Below are 17,721 nucleotides of genomic sequence, written 5' to 3'. Positions count from 1 at the left end.
GCGTCTGTAACGACCTGGGGAACGACTCCACTAGCCCCGGCGGTGCTATAGAGGGGTTTAGGAGCATTTTATTGGTGGCGCAATAGGAATTAGGCAATTTTTTCACTTTTTCGTGTGTGTTATCCCACGGATATTTAAGGTGCCGGGGGTCCGGGTCGAATTTTCTTGATTCTTCAATAAGAGCGTCCGCAACGACCTGGGGAATGACTCCAGTAGCTTCGGCGGGGCAATAGAGAGGTTTAGGAGCATTTTATTGGCAGCGCAACAGGAATTTGGCAATTTTGCCACTTTTTCATGTGTGTTAGCCCACAGATATTTTAGGTGCGGGGGGTTCGGGTCAAAGTTTCTTGGATTTTTCCATTGTAGTGTCTGTAACGTCCTGGGGAACGACTCTAGTAGCCCCGGCAGTGCTTTAGAGGGGTTTAGGATCATTTTATTAGAGACGCAATAGGAATTAGGCAATTTTGCCTGTTTTCCGTGTATGTTAGCCCACAGATTTTTTACGTGCCATGAGTCCGTGTCGATTTTTCTTGGATTTTTCAATAGTAGCGTCCGTAACGACCTAGGAAACAACTCTAGTAGCCCCGATGGTGCTATAGAGGGATTTAGGAGCATTTTATTAGCGGCGCAATAGGAATTAGGCAATTTTTTCACTTTTTCATGTGTGTTAGCCCACGGATATTTTAGGTGCTGGGGGTCCGGGTCGAATTTTCTTGATTTCTTCCATAGTAGCGTCCGTAACGACCTGGGGAACGACTTCAGTAGCCCCGGCGGTGCAATAGAGAGGTTTAGGAGCATTTTCTTGGATTCTTCAAACGTAGCGTCCGTAATGAGCTAGGGAACAACTCCAGTAGCTCCGGCGGCGCTCTAGAGGGGTTCAGGAGCATTTTATTAGCGATGCAATAGGAATTAGGCGATTTTCCAAGTTTTTGTGTGTGTTAACCCACGGATTTTTTAGGTGCTGGGGGTTTGGGTCAAATTTTCTTGGATTCTTCAATAGTAGTGTCCGTAACGACCCAGGGAAAGACTCCAGTAGCTCCGGCGGTGCTATAGAGGGGTTTATGAGCATTTTATTGGCGTCGCAATTGGAATTAGGCGATTTTGCCAGTTTTTCGTGTGTGTTAGTCCACGGTTTTTTTAGTGTTGGGGTGTGGGTCGAATTTTCTTGGAATCTTTCATAGTAGCGTCCGTAATGACCTGGGGAACGACTCCAATAGCCCCGGCATCACTTTAGAGAGGTATAGCAGCATGTTATTGGAGACGCAATAGGAATTAGGCGATTTTGCCAGTTTTTCGTGTGTGTTAGCCCATGGATTTTTTAGGTGCCGGGGGTTCGGGTCAAAATTTCTTAGATTCTTCCATAGTAGCGTCCGTAACGACCTAGGGAAAGACTCCAGTAGCCCCGGCGGTGCTATAGAGGGGTTTATGAGCATTTTATTGGCGACGCAATTGGAATTAGGCAATTTTGCTAGTTTTTCGTGTGTGTTAGTCCACGGATTTTTTAGGTGTTGGGGGTGCGGGTTGAATTTTCTTGGATTCTTACATAGTAGCGTCCGTAACGACCTAGGTAACGACTCCAGTAGCTCTGGCGGCTCTTTAGAGGGGTTCTGGATTATTTTATTGGCGACGCAATAGTAATTAGGCAATTTTGCCAATTTTTCGTGTGTGTTAGCCCACTGATTTTTTAAGTGCCGGGGGTTTGGGTTGAATTTTCTTGGATTCTTCCATAGTAACATCCGTAACGATCTGGGAATGACACCAGTAGCCGCAACGATGCTATAGAGGGGTTTAGGAGCATTTTTTTGGGGACGCAATAGGAATTAGGCGATTTTGCCAGGTTTTTGTATGTGTTAACCCACGGATTTTTTAGGTACCGGGGGTTCGGGTCAAACAATCTTGGATTCTTCAATAGTAGCGTCCGTAATGACCTAGGGAACAACTCTAGTAGCTCCGACGGCGCTCTAGAGGGGTTCAGGAGCATTTTATTGGCGACGCAATAGGAATTAGGCGATTTTGCAAGTTTTTTGTGTGTGTTAGCCCACAGAGTTTTTAGGTGCCAGGGGGCCGTGTTGAAATTTCTTGGATTCTTCCATTGTAGCATCCGTAACGACCTGGGGAACGACTCCAGTAGCCCCGACGGCGCTATAGAGGGGTTTATGAGCATTTTATTGGCGACGCAATCGGAATTAGGCGATTTTGCCAGTTTTTCATATGTGTTAGTCCACAGATATTTTAGGTATTGGGGGTGCGGGTCGAATTTTCTTGGTTTCTTCTATAGTAGCGTCCGTAACGACCTAGGGAACGACTCCAATAGCTCTGGCGGCTCTTTAGAGGGGTTCTGGAGCATTTTATTGGCGATGCAATAGGAATTAGCAAATTTTGCCAGTTTTTCGTATGTGTTAGCCCACGGATATTTTAGCTGCCAGGGGTCCGGGTCGAATTTTCTTGGATTCTTCCATAGTAGAGTCCGTAACGACCTGGGGAAAGACTCCAGTAGCCCTGGCGGCTCTTTAGAGGGGTTCTGAATCATTTTATTGGCAACGCAATAGGAATTAGACAATTTTGCCTATTTTTCATGTGTGTTAGCCCACGGATTTTTTAGGTGCCAGGGGTTTGGGTCGAATTTTCTTGGATTATTCCATAGTAGCATCCATAACGAACTGGGGAAAGACACCAGTAGCCCCAACGCTGCTATAGAGGGGTTTAGGAGCATTTTTTTGGGGACGCAATAGGAATTAGGCAGTTTTGCCAGTTTTTCGTGTGTGTTAACCCACGGATTTTTTAGGTGCTGGGGGTTCGGGTCAAATCTTCTTGGATTCTTCCATAGTAGCGTCCGTAAAGACCTGGGGAACGACTCCAGTAGCCCCGGCGGCGCTCCAGAGGGGTTCAGGAGCATTGTATTGGCGACACAATAGGAATTAGGCAATTTTGCAAGTTTTTTTTGTGTGTTCGCCAACGGATTTTTTAGGTGCAGGGGGTGCGGGTTGAATTTTCTTGATTTCTTCCATAGTAGCATCCGTAACGACCACGGAATGACATCAGTAGCCCCGTCGACGCTTTAGAGGGGTTTAGGAGCATTTTATTTGAGAAGCAATAGGAATTAGGCGATTTTGCCACTTTTTCGTTTTTATTAGCCTAGGGATTTTTTACGTACCGGGGGGCTGTATCTAAATTTCTTGGATTCTTCCATTTGTAGCATTCGTAACGACCTGGGGAACGACTCCAGTAGCCCCGGCGGCGCTATAGAGGGGTTTAGGAGCATTTTATTTGAGACACAATAGGAATTAGGCAATTTTGCCACTTTTTCGTGTGTGTTTGCCCACAGATATTTTAGGTGCCGGGGGTCCGGTTCAAATGTTCTTGGATTCTTCTATAGTAGCATCCGTAACGACCTGGGGAACGACTCAAGTAGCGTCGGGGGCACTATAGAGGGGTTTAGGATCATTTTATTGGCAACGCAATAAGAATTAGGCGATTTTGCCAGTTTTTCGTGTGTGTTAGCCCACGGATTTTTTAGATGCCGGGGGTTCGGGTCAGGTTTTCTTGGATTCTTCCATTGTAATGTCCGTAACGACCTTGGGAACTAATCTAGTAGCCTCAACGGCGCTTTAGAGTGGTTTAGGAGCATTGTATTAGCGACACAATAGGAATTAGGCGATTTTGCCAGTTTTTCGTGTGTGTTAGCCCACGGATATTTTAGGTGACAGGGGTCCGGGTCGATTTTTCTTGGATTCTTCAATAGTAACGTCCGTAACGACCTGGGGAACGACTCTAGTAGCCTCGGCAGTGCAATAGAGGAGTTCAGGAACATTTTATTGGCGACGCAATAGGAATTAGGCGATTTTGCCAGTTTGTCGTGTGTATTAACCCACGGCTTTTTTAGGTGCCGGGGGTTCGGGTCAAATTTTCTTGGATTCTTCCATACGACCTGGGGAATGACTCCAGTAGCCCCGATGGTGCTATAGAGGGGTTTAGGAGCATTTTATTGGCGATGCGATAGGAATTAGGCGATTTTGCCAGTTTTTTGTGTGTGTTAGCCCATGGATTTTTTAGGTGTCGGGGGTCCGGGTCTTATTTTCTTGGATTCTTCGATTTTAGCATCCGTAATGACTTGGGAACGACTTCGGTACCCCCGACGATGCTTTAGACGGGTTTAGGAGCATTTTATTGGCGACACAATAGGAATTAGGCGATTTTGCTAGTTTTTCGTGTGTGTTAGCCCACAGATTTTTTAGGTGCCGGGGGTCCGGGTTGAATTTTCTTGGATTCTTCCATTGTAGCATCCGTAATGACCTGGGAAACGACTCCAGTAGCCCCGACGGCGCTATAGAGGGGTTTAGGAGCATTTTATTGGTGACGTAATAGGAATTAGGCGATTTTGTCAGTTTTTCGTATGTGTTAGCCTATGGATTTTTTACGTGCCAGGGGCCGTGTCTAAATTTCTTGGATTCTTCCATTTTTAGCATCCGTAACGACCCGGGGAACGACTCCAGTAGCTCCGGCGGCACTATAGAGGGGTTCAAGAGTATTTTATTGGCGCCGCAATAGGAATTAGGCAATTTTGCCACTTTTTCGTGTGAGTTAGCCCACGGATATTTTAGGTGTCGGGGGTTCGGGTCAAACTTTCTTGGATTTTTTGATCGTAGCATCCGTAACGACCTGGGGAATGACTCTAGTAGCCCCAACGGCTCTTTAGAGGGGCTTAGGAGCATTTTATTGGCGATGCAGTAGGAATTAGGTGATTTAGCCAATTTTTCGTGTGTGTAGCCCACAAATATTTTAGGTGCCGGGGGTCGGTGTCGAATTTTCTTGGATTCTTCTATTGTAGCATCCATATCGACCTGGGGATCGACTCCAGTAGCCCCGGCGGCTCTATAGAGGGGTTTAGGAGCATTTTATTGGCGACACAATAGGAATTAGGCGATTTTGCCAGTTTTTCGTGTGTGTTAACTCTCGGATTTCTTAGGTACCGGGGGTTCGGGTCAAATTTTCTTGGATTCTTCCATAGTAGCGTCCGTAACGACCTAGGGAACGACTCCAGTAGCCCCAGCGGAGCTTTAGAGGGGTTCAGGAGCATTTTATTAGCGACGCAATAGAAATTAGGCAATTTTTCTAGTTTTTCGTGTGTGTTAGCCCACGGATTTTTTAGGTGCCGGGGGGCCGTCTTGAAATTTCTTGGATTCTTCCATAGTAGCGTCCATAACGACCTGGGAAACGACTCCAGTAGCCCCAGCGGTGCTATAGAGGGGTTTAGGAGCATTTTATTGGCGGCGCAATAGGAATTAGGCAATTTTTCCACTTTTTCGTGTGTGTTAGTCCACGGATATTTTAGGTGCCGGGGGTCCGGGTCGGATTTTCTTGATTTTTTCCATAGTAGCATCCGTAACGACCTGGGGAACAATTCCAGTAGCCCCGGCGGAGCAATAGAGAAGTTTAGGAGCATTTTATTGGCGGCGCAATAGGAATGAAGCAATTTTGCTAGTTTTTCGTGTATGTTAGCCCACAGAATTTTTAGGTGTCGGCGGTCCGGGTTGAATTTTCTTAATTTCTTCCATAGTAGCGTCTGTAACGACCTGAAGAACGACTCCAGTAGCCCCGAAGGTGCTATAGAGTGGTTTAGGAGCATTTTATTGGCAATGCAATAGGAATTAGGAGATTTTGCCAGTTTTTTGTATGTGTGTTAGCCCACGGATATTTTTAGGTGCCGGAGGTCCGGGTCGAATTTTCTTGGATTCTTCAATAGTAGCATCCGTAACGACCTGGGGACCGACTCTAGTAGCCCCAGCGGTGCTATAGAGCGGTTTAGGAGCATTGTTTTGGCAACGCAATAGGATTTAGGCAATTTTGCAAGTTTTTTGTGTGTGTTCCCCAACGGATTTTTTAGGAACCGGGGGTGCGGGTTGAATTTTCTTGATTTATTCCATAGTAGCATCAGTAACGACCTGGGAATGACTTCAGTAGCCCCGGCGGCGCTTTAGTGGGGTTTAGGAGCATTTGTTTTGAGAAGCAATAGAAATTAGGCGATTTTTCTAGTTTTTCGTGTGTATTAGCCCAAGGATTTTTTACGTGCCGGTGGGCTGTATCTAAATTTCTTGGATTCTTCCATTTGTAGCGTCCGTAACGACCCGGGGAACAACTCCAGTAACCCCGGCGACGCTATAGAGGGGTTTGGGAGCATTTTATTTGAGACGCAATACGAATTAGGCAGTTTTGCCACTTTTTCATGTGTGTTTGCCCACGAATATTTTAGGTGCACGGGGTCCGAATCAAATTTTCTTGGATTATTTTATAATAGCATCTGTAACGACCTAGGAAACGACTCCAGTAGCCCAGGCGACGCTTTAGAGGGGTTCAGGAGCATTTTATTGGCGACACAATAGGAATTATGTGATTTTGCTAGTTTTTCGTGTGTGTTAGCCCACAAATTTTTTAGGTGCCTGGGGTACGGGTCGAATCTTCTTGATTTTTTCCATATTAGCGTCCGTAACGACCTAGAGAACAACTCCAGAAGCCCCAACGGTGGTATAGAGGGGTTTAGTAGCATTTTATTGGCGATGCTATAGGAATTAGGAGATTTTGCCAATTTTTCGTGTGTGTTAGCCTACGGATTTTTTAGGTGCCGGGGGGTTCGGGTCCCATTTTCTTGGATTCTTCCATAGTAGCATCTATAATGACCTCAGAACGACTCCAGTAGCCCCAACGGCGCTTTAGAGGGGTTTTGGAGCATTCTATTGGCGACACAATAGGATTTAGGCAATTTTGCAAGTTTTTTGTGTGTGTTCGCCAACGGATTTTTTAGGTGCCGGGGGTGCGGGTTGAATTTTCTTGATTTATTCCATTCTAGCATCCGTAATGACCTGGGAATTACTTCAGTAGTCCCGGCAGCGCTTTAGAGGGGTTTAGGAGCATTTTATTTTAGAAGCAATAGGAATTAGGCGATTTTGCCAGTTTTTCGTGTGTATTAGCCCAGGGATTTTTTACGTGCCGGGGGGGCCGTATCTAAATTTCTTGGATTCTTCCATTTGTAGCGTCCGTAACAACCTGGGGAACGACTCCAGTATCCCCGGCGGCCCTATAGAGGGGTTTAGGAGCATTTTATCTGAGACGCAATACGAATTAGGCAATTTTGCCACTTTTTCGTGTGTGTTTGCCCATGAATATTTTAGGTGCCGGGGGTCCGAGTCAAATTTTCTTGGATTCTTCTATAGTAGCATCCGTATCGACCTGGGGAAAGACTCCAGTAGCCCAGGCGGCGCTATAGAGGGGTTTAGGAGCATTTTATTGGCGATGCGATAGAAATTAGGCAATTTTCCAGTTGTTCGTGTGTGTTAGCCCACGGATTTTTTAGGTGCCGGGTGTCCGGGTCACATTTTCTTGGATTCTTCCATAGTAGCATCTGTAATGACCTAGGAACGACTCCAGTAGCTATGGCGAAGCTTTGGAGGGGTTTAGGAGCATTTTATTAGTGACGCAATAGGAAATAGGCGATTTTGCCAGTTTTTCGTGTGTTAAGCCTTGGATTTTTTAGGTGACGGGGGTTTGAGTCAAATTTTCTTGGATTCTTCCATAGTAGCATCCGGAACGACTTGGGGAACGACTCCAGTATCCCTGACGGTGCTATAGAGGGGTTTAGGAGCATTTTATTGGCGACGCAATAGGAATTAGGCAATTTTGCCAGTTTTTCATGTCTGTTAACCCACAGATTTTTTAGGTGCCGGGGGCTTGGGTCAAACTTTCTTGGATTCTTCCATAGTAGCATCCGTAACGACCTGGGGAACGACTCCAGTAGCTCCTGCGGCGCTTTAGAGGGGTTTAGGAGCATTTTATTGGCGAGCAATAGGAATTAGACGATTTTGCCAGTTTTTCGTGTGTTTTAGCCACGAATATTTTAGGTGCCAAGGGGTCTGGGTTAAATGATCTTGGATTCTTCAATAGTAGTGTTCGTAACGATCTAGGGAACGACTTCAGTAGCCCTGGCGGCTCTTTAGAAGGGTTTAGGAGCATTGTATTAGCGACGCAATAGGTATTAGGCGATTTTCTAGTTTTTCGTGTGTTTTATCCACAGATGTTTTAGGTGTTGGGGTGTGGGTCGAATTTTCTTGGTTTATTCCATAGTAGCGTCCATAACGACCTGGGGAATGACTCTAGTAGCTCTGGCGGCTCTTTAGAGGGGTTCTGGAGCATTTGATTGGCGATGCAATAGGAATTAGGCAATTTTGCTAGTTTTTCGTGTGTGTTAGCCTATGGATATTTTAGCTGCCGGGGGTACGGGTCAAATTTTCTTGGGTTCTTCCATAGTAGAGTCCGTAACGACTTGGGTAAAGACTCCAGTAGCCCTGAAGGCTCTTTAGAGGGGTTCTTGAGCATTTTTTTGGCGACGCAATAGGATTTAGGCAATTTTGTAAGTTTTTCGTGTGTGTTAGCCCACGGATTTTTTAGGTGCCGGGGGTTCGGGTCGAATCTTCTTGGATTCTTCCATAGTAGCGTCCGTAATGAACTGGGGAACGACACTAGTAGACCCAACGACGCTATAGAGGGGTTTAGGAGCATTTTTTTGTTGACGCAATAGGAATTAGGAGATTTTGTCAGTTTTTCGTGTGTGTTAACCCACGGATTTTTTGGGTGTCTGGGGTTCGGGTCCCATTTTCTTGGATTCTTCTATAGTAGCATTCGTAATGACCTGGGAACGACTCCAGTAGCCCCAGCGGCGCTTTAGAGGGGTTTAGGAGCATTTTATTGGCGACACAATAGGATTTAGGCAATTTTGCATGTTTTTTGTGTGTGTTCGCCAACGGATTTTTTTGGTGCCGGGGATGCGGGTTGAATTTTCTTGATTTCTTTAATAGTAGCATCCGTAATGACCTGGGAATGACTTCAGTAGCCCCGGCGGCACTTTAGAGGGGTTTAGGAGCATTTTACTTGAGACGCAATAGGAATTAGGCAGTTTTGCCACTTTTTCGTGTGTGTTTGCCTACGAATATTTTAGGTGCCGGGGGTCCGGGTCAAATTTTCTTGGATTCTTCTATAGTAGCATCCATAACGACTTGGGGAACGACTCCAGTAGCCCCGGCGGTTCTATAGAGAGGTTTAGGAGCATTTTATTGGCGATGCAATAAGAATTAGGAGATTTTGCCAGTTTTTCGTGTGTGTTAGCCCACTGATTTTTTAGGTGCCGGGGGTCTTGGTCGAATTTTCTTGGATTCTTCTATAGTAGCATCCGTAACGACCTGGGAATGACTCCAGTAACCCCGGCGGTGCTTTAGAGGGGTATAGGAGCATTTTATTGGCGGCGCAATAGAAATTAGGCAATTTTTCCACTTTTTGTTGTGTGATAGCCCACGGATAGTAGCATCCGTAACGACCTGCGGAACGACTCCAGTACCTCGGTGGTACAATTGTGGGGTTTAGGAGCATTTTATTGGCAACGCAATAGGAATTAGGCAATTTTGCAAGTTTTTCGTGTGTGTTAGCCCATGGATTTTTTAGGTGCCGGGGTTCTGGGTCAAATTTTCTTGGATTCTTCCATTGTAGCGTCCGTAACAACCTGGGGAACGACTCCAGTAGCCCCGACGGCGCTTTAGAGGGGTTAAGGAGCATTTTATTGGCGACGCAATAGGTATTAGCCGATTTTGCCAATTTTTCGTGTGTGTTAGCCCACACATTTTTTAGGGGTCGGGGGTTCGGGTCGAATTTTCTTTATTTCTTCCATAGTAGCTTCCGTAACGACCTGGGGAATGACTCCAGTAGCCCCGGCAGTGCAATAGAGGGGTTTAGGAGCGTTTTATTGGCGACGCAATAGAAATTAGGCAATTTTACCAGTTTTTCGTGTGTGTTAGCACACAGAATTTTTAGGTACCGGGGGTCTGGGTCGAAGTTTCTTGATTTATTCCATAGTAGCATCTGTAACGACCTACAGAATGACTCCAGTAGCCCCGACGGTGCTATAGATGAGTTTAGGAGCATTTTATTGGCGACGCAATCGGAATTATGCGATTTTGCAAGTTTTTCGTGTGTGTTAGCCCACTAAATTTTTAGGTGCCGGGGGTACGGGTCAAATTTTCTTGATTTCTTCCATAGTAGCTTCCGTAACGACTTGGGGAATGACCCCAGTAGCCCCGGCGGTGCAATAGAGGGATTTAAGAGCATTTTATTGGAGACGCAATAGAAATTAGGCAATTTTGCCAGTTTTTCGTGTGTGTTAGCCCATGGATTTTTTAGGTGCCGGGGGTCTGGGTCGAATTTTCTTAGATTTTTCAATAGTAACGTCCGTTACGACCTGGGAAACGACTCCAATAGCCCCGACGATGCTATAGAGGGGTTTAGGGGCATTTTATTGGCGGCGCAATAGAAATTAGGCAATTTTTCCACTTTTTCGTGTGTGTTAGCCCACGAATATTTTAGGTGCGGGGGTCCGGGTCGAATTTTCTTGATTTCTTCCATCGTAGCGTCCGTAACGACCTGGAGAATGACTCCAGTACCTTGGCGGTGCACTAATGGGGTTTAGGAGCATTTTATTGGCGACGCAATAGGAATTAGGAGATTTTGCAGTTTTTCGTGTGTGTTAGCCCACGGATTTTTTTAGGTACCGGGGGTATGGGTCAAAATTTCTTGGATTATTCAATAGTAGCGTCCGTAACGACCTAGGGAAAGACTCCAGTAGCCCCGGCGGTGCTATAGAGGGGTTTATGAGCATTTTATTAGCGACGCAATAGGAATTAGGCGATTTTGCCCGTTTTTCGTGTGTGTTAGCCCACGGATTTTTTAGGTGCCGGGGGTCCGGGTTGAATTTTCTTAGATTCTTCCATAGTAGCATCCGTAACAACCTGGGGAACGACACTAGTAGCCCCGACAGTGCTATAGAGGGATTTAGGAGCATTTTATTGGCGACGCAATAGGAATTAGGCAATTTTACAAGTCTTTCATGTGTGTTAGCCCACGGTTTTTTAGGTGCCGGGGGTGAGGGTCAAATTTTCTTGATTTCTTCCATAGTAGCATCCGTAACGACTTGGGGAACGACTCTAGTAGCCCCGGCGGTGCTTTAGAGGGGTTATGGAGCATTTTATTTCCGACGCAATAGGAATTAGGCAATTTTGCAAGTTTTTCGTGTGTGTTAGCCCACGGATTTTTAAGGTGCCGGGGGTCCGGGTCAAATTTTCTTGGATTCTTCCATTGTAGCGTCCGTAACAACCTGGGGAACGACTCCAGTAGCCCCGGTGGCGCTTTAGAGGGGTTAAGGAGCATTTTATTGGCGATGCAATAGGTATTAGCCGATTTTGCCAATTTTTCGTGTGTGTTAGCCCACACATTTTTTAGGTGCCGGGGGTCCGGGTCGAATTTTCTTGATGTCCTCCATAGTAGCATCCGTAACGACCTGGAGAACGACTCTAGTAGCCCCGGCGGTGCTATAGAAGAGTTTTGGAGCATTTTATTGGCGACGCAATCGGAATTATGCGATTTTGCCAGTTTTTCGTGTGTGTTAGCCCACTAAATTTTTAGGTGCCAGGGGTCTGGGTCAAATTTTCTTGATTTCTTCCATAGTAGCTTCCGTAACGACCTGGGGAATGACCCCAGTAGCTCCGGCGATGCAATAGAGGGATTAAAGAGCATTTTATTGGAGACGCAATAGAAATTAAGCGATTTTTCCAGTTTTTGGTGTGTGTTAGCCCATGGATTTTTTAGGGGTCAGGGGTCTGGGTCGAATTTTCTTGGATTTTTCAATAGTAACGTCCGTTACGACCTGGAAAACGACTCCAGTAGCCCGACGGTGCTATAGAGGGGTTTAGGAGCATTTTATTGGCGGCGCAATAGAAATTAGAGAATTTTTTCACTTTTTCGTGTGTGTTAGCCCACAGATATTTTAGGTGTGGGGGTCCGGGTTGAATTTTCTTGATTTCTTCCATAGTAGCGTCCGTAATGACCTGGGGAACGACTCCGGTACCTCGGCGGTGCAATAGTGGGGTTTAGGAGCATTTTATTGGCGACGCAATAGGAATTAGGAGATTTTGCCAGTTTTTTGTGTGTGTTAGCCTACGAATTTTTTAGGTACCAGGGGTCTGGGTCAAATTTCTTGGATTATTCTATAGTAGCGTCTGTAACGACCTTGGGAAAGACTCCAGTAGCCCCGGCGGTGCTATAGAGGGGTTTATGAGCATTTTATTGGCGACGCAATAGGAATTAGGCGATTTTGCGAGTTTTTCGTGTGTGTTAGGCGACGGATTTTTTAGGTGCCGGGGGCCTAGGTCAAATTTTCTTGGATTTTTCAATAGTAACGTCTATTATGACCTGGGAAATGACTCCAGTAGCCGCGGCGGTGTTATAGAGGGGTTTAGGAGCATTTTATTGGCGGCGCAATAGAAATTAGGCAATTTTTCCACTTTTTGTTGTGTGATAGCCCACGGATATTTTAGGTGCCGGGGGTCCGGGTCGAATTTTCTTGATTTCTTCTATAGTAGCATCCATAACGACCTGCGGAACGACTCCAGTACCTCGGTGGTGCAATAGTGGGGTTTAGGAGCATTTTATTGGCAACGCAATAGGAATTAGGCAATTTTGCAAGTTTTTCGTGTGTGTTAGCCCATGGATTTTTTAGGTGCCGGGGTTCTGGGTCAAAATTTCTTGGATTCTTCCATTGTAGCGTCCGTAACAACCTGGGGAACGACTCCAGTAGCCCCGACGGCGCTTTAGAGGGGTTAAGGAGCATTTTATTGGCGACGCAATAGGTATTAGCCGATTTTGCCAATTTTTCGTGTGTGTTAGCCCACACATTTTTTAGGTGTCGGGGGTTCGGGTCGAATTTTCTTTATTTCTTCCATAGTAGCTTCCGTAACGACCTGGGGAATGACTCCAGTAGCCCCGGCAGTGCAATAGAGGGGTTTAGAAGCGTTTTATTGGCGACGCAATAGAAATTAGGCAATTTTACCAGTTTTTCGTGTGTGTTAGCACACAAAATTTTTAGGTACCGAGGGTCCGGGTCGAAGTTTCTTGATTTCTTCCATAGTAGCATCTGTAACGACCTACAGAATGACTCCAGTAGCCCCGACGGTGCTATAGATGAGTTTAGGAGCATTTTATTGGCGACGCAATCGGAATTATGCGATTTTGCAAGTTTTTCGTGTGTGTTAGCCCACTAAATTTTTAGGTGCCGGGGGTAGGGGTCAAATTTTCTTGATTTCTTCCATAGTAGCTTCCGTAACGACTTGGGGAATGACCCCAATAGCCCCGGCGGTGCAATAGAGGGATTTAAGAGCATTTTATTGGAGACGCAATAGAAATTAGGTGATATTGCCAGTTTTTCGTGTGTGTTAGCCCATGGATTTTTTAGGTGCCGGGGGTCTGGGTCGAATTTTCTTAGATTTTTCAATAGTAACGTCCGTTATGACCTGGGAAACGACTCCAGTAGCCCCGACGATGCTATAGAGGGGTTTAGGGGCATTTTATTGGCGGCGCAATAGAAATTAGGCAATTTTTCCACTTTTTCGTGTGTGTTAGCCCACGAATATTTTAGGTGCGGGGTTCCGGGTCAAATTTTCTTGATTTTTCCATCGTAGCATCCGTAACGACCTGGAGAACGACTCCAGTACCTTGGCGGTGCACTAATGGGGTTTAGGAGCATTTTATTGGCGACGCAATAGGAATTAGGAGATTTTGCCAGTTTTTCGTGTGTGTTAGCCCACGGATTTTTTTAGGTATCAGGGGTCTGGGTCAAAATTTCTTGGATTATTCAATAGTAGCGTCCGTAACGACCTAGGGAAAGACTCCAGTAGCCCCGACGGTGCTATAGAGGGGTTTATGAGCATTTTATTAGCGACGCAATAGGAATTAGGCGATTTTGCCCGTTTTTCGTGTGTGTTAGCCCAAGGATTTTTTAGGTGCCGGGGGTACGGGTTGAATTTTCTTGGATTCTTCCATAGTAGCATCCGTAACAACCTAGGGAACAACTCCAGTAGCCCCGGCAGTGCAATAGAGGGGTTTAGGAGTGTTTTATTGGCGACGCAATAGAAATTAGGCAATTTTACCAGTTTTTCGTGTGTGTTAGCACACAGAATTTTTAGGAACCAGGGGTCCGGGTCGAAGTTTCTTGATTTCTTCCATAGTAGCATCTGTAACGACCTACAGAATGACTCCAGTAGCCCCGACGGTGCTATAGATGAGTTTAGGAGCATTTTATTGGCGACGCAATCGGAATTATGCGATTTTGCAAGTTTTTCGTGTGTGTTAGCCCACTAAATTTTTAGGTGCCGGGGGTACGGGTCAAATTTTCTTGATTTCTTCCATAGTAGCTTCCGTAACGACTTGGGGAATGACCCCAATAGCCCTGGCGGTGCAATAGAGGGATTTAAGAGCATTTTATTGGAGACGCAATAGAAATTAGGCGATTTTGCCAGTTTTTCGTGTGTGTTAGCCCATGGATTTTTTAGGTGCCGGGGGTCTGGGTCGAATTTTTTTAGATTTTTCAATAGTAACATCCGTTACGACCTAGGAAACGACTCCAGTAGCCCCGACGATGCTATAGAGGGGTTTAGGGGCATTTTATTGGCGGCGCAATAGAAATTAGGCAATTTTTCCACTTTTTCGTGTGTGTTAGCCCACGAATATTTTAGGTGCGGGGGTCCGGGTCGAATTTTCTTGATTTCTTCCATCGTAGCGTCCGTAACGACCTGGAGAACGACTCCAGTACCTTGGCGGTGCACTAATGGGGTTTAGGAGCATTTTATTGGCGACGCAATAGGAATTAGGAGATTTTGCCAGTTTTTCGTGTGTGTTAGCCCACGGATTTTTTTAGGTATCAGGGGTCTGGGTCAAAATTTCTTGGATTATTCAATAGTAGCGTCCGTAACGACCTAGGGAAAGACTCCAGTAGCCCCGGCGGTGCTATAGAGGGGTTTATGAGCATTTTATTAGCGACGCAATAGGAATTAGGCGATTTTGCCCGTTTTTCGTGTGTGTTAGCCCAAGGATTTTTTAGGTGCCGAGGGTCCGGGTTAAATTTTCTTGGATTCTTTCATAGTAGCATCCGTAACAACCTGGGGAACAACTCCAGTAGCCCCGACAGTGCTATAGAGGGATTTAGGAGCATTTTATTGGCGACGCAATAGGAATTAGGCAATTTTACAAGTCTTTCATGTGTGTTAGCCCACGGTTTTTTAGGTGCCGGGGGTGAGGGTCAAATTTTCTTGATTTCTTCCATAGTAGCATCCGTAACGACCTGGGGAACGACTCCAGTAGCCCCGGCGGTGCTTTAGAGGGGTTATGGAGCATTTTATTTCCGACGCAATAGGAATTAGGCAATTTTGCAAGTTTTTCGTGTGTGTTAGCCCATGAATTTTTAAGGTGCCAGGGGTCCGGGTCAAATTTTCTTGGATTCTTCCATTGTAGCGTCCGTAACAACCTGGGGAACGACTCCAGTAGACCCGGCGGCGCTTTAGAGGGGTTAAGGAGCATTTTATTGGCGATGCAATAGTTATTAGCCGATTTTGCCAGTTTTTCGTGTGTGTTAGCCCACACATTTTTTAGGTGCCGAGGGTCCGGGTCGAATTTTCTTGATTTCCTCCATAGTAGCATCCGTAACGACATGGAGAACGACTCTAGTAGCCCCGACGGTGCTATAGAGGAGTTTTGGAGCATTTTATTGGCGACGCAATCGGAATTATGCGATTTTGCCAGTTTTTCGTGTGTGTTAGCCCACTAAATTTTTAGGTGCCGGGGGTCTGGGTCAAATTTTGTTGATTTCTTCCATAGTAGCTTTCGTAACGACCTGGGGAATGACCCCAGTAGCCCCGGCGATGCAATAGAGGGATTAAGGAGCATTTTATTGGAGACGCAATAGAAATTAAGCGATTTTGCCAGTTTTTGGTGTGTGTTAGCCCACGGATTTTTTAGGTGCCGGGGGCCTGTGTCGAATTTTCCTGGATTTTTCAATAGTAACGTCTGTTATGACCTGGGAAATGACTCTAGTAGCCCCGGCGGTGCTATAGAGGGGTTTAGGAGCATTTTATTGGCGGCGCAATAGAAATTAGGCAATTTTTCCACTTTTTGTTGTGTGATAGCCCACGGATATTTTAGGTGCGGGGGGTCCGGGTCGAATTTTCTTGATTTCTTCCATAGTAGCATCCGTAACGACCTGGGGAACGACTTCAGTACCTCAGTGGTGCAATAGTGGGGTTTAGGGGCATTTTATTGGCAACGCAATAGGAATTAGGCGATTTTGCAAGTTTTTCGTGTGTGTTAGCCCATGGATTTTTTAGGTGTCGGGGTTCTGGGTCAAATTTTCTTGGATTCTTCCATTATAGCGTCCGTAACAACCTGGGGAACGACTCCAGTAGCCCCGACGGCGCTTTAGAGGGGTTAAGGAGCATTTTATTGGCGACGCAATAGGTATTAGCCGATTTTGCCAATTTTTCGTGTGTGTTAGCCCACATATTTTTTAGGTGTCGGGGTTTCGGGTCGAATTTTCTTAATTTCTTCTATAGTAGCATCCGTAACGACCTGGAGAACGACTCCAGTCACCCCGACGGTGCTATAGAGGAGTTTAGGAGCATTTTATTGACAACTTAATCGAAATTATGCGATTTTGCCAGTTTTTCGTGTGTGTTAGCCCACTAAATTTTTAGGTGCCGGTGGTCTGGGTCAAAGTTTCTTGATTTCTTCCATATTAGCTTCCGTAACGACCTGGGGAATGACCCCAGTAGCCCCGGCGGTGCAATAGAGTGATTTAGGAGCATTTTATTAGAGATGCAATAGGAATTAGGCGATTTATCCAGTTTTTCGTGTGTGTTAGCCCACCAATTTTTTAGGTGCCAGGGGTCTGGGTCAAATTTTCTTGGTTTTTTCAATAGTAACGTCCGTTACGACTTGGGAAACGACTCCAGTAGCCCCGACGGTGCTATAGAGGGGTTTAGGAGCATTTTATTGGCGGCGCAATAGGAATTACGCAATATTGCCACTTTTTCATGTGTATTAGCCCACGGATTTTTTAGGTGCCAGGGGTCCGGGTCGAATTTTCTTGGATTTTTCCATTGTAATGTCCGTAACGACCTGGGGAACGACTCTAGTAGCCTCGGCAGTGCTTTAGAGGTATTAAGGATCATTTTATTAGAGACGCAATAGGAATTAGGCAATTTTGCCTGTTTTCCGTGTGTGTTAGCCTACAGATTTTTTACGTGCCATGGGTCCGTATCGAATTTTCTTGGATATTTCAATAGTAGCATCCGTAACGACCTGGGAAACAACTCTAGTAGCCCCAACGATGCTATAGAGGGGTTTAGGAGAATTTCTTTGGGGACGCAATAGGAATTAGGCGATTTTGCCAGTTTTTTGTATGTGTTAACCCACAGATTTTTTAGGTACCGGGGGTTCGACTCAAATTTTCTTGGATTATTCAATAGTAGCATCCGTAATGACCTAGGGAACGACTCTAGTAGCTCCGGCGGCGCTCTAGAGGGGTTCAGGAGTATTTTATTAGTGACGCAATAGGAATTAGGCAATTTTGCAAGTTTTTCGTGTGTGTTAGCCCACGGATTTCTTAGGTGCCGGGGGGCCGTCTTGAAATTTCTTGGATTCTTCCACAGTAGCGTCCATAACGACCTGGGAAACGACTCCAGTAGCCCCAGCGGTGCTATAGAGGGGTTTAGGAGCATTTTATTGGCGGCGCAATAGGAATTAGGCAATTTTGCCACTTTTTCATGTGTGTTAGCCCACAGATATTTTAGGTGCGGGGGGTCC

Source organism: Solanum dulcamara, chromosome 6 (assembly GCF_947179165.1).
Source record: "Solanum dulcamara chromosome 6, daSolDulc1.2, whole genome shotgun sequence".
Classification (NCBI taxonomy): Eukaryota; Viridiplantae; Streptophyta; class Magnoliopsida; order Solanales; family Solanaceae; genus Solanum; species Solanum dulcamara.
Note: the sequence above shows the minus strand (reverse complement) of the source record.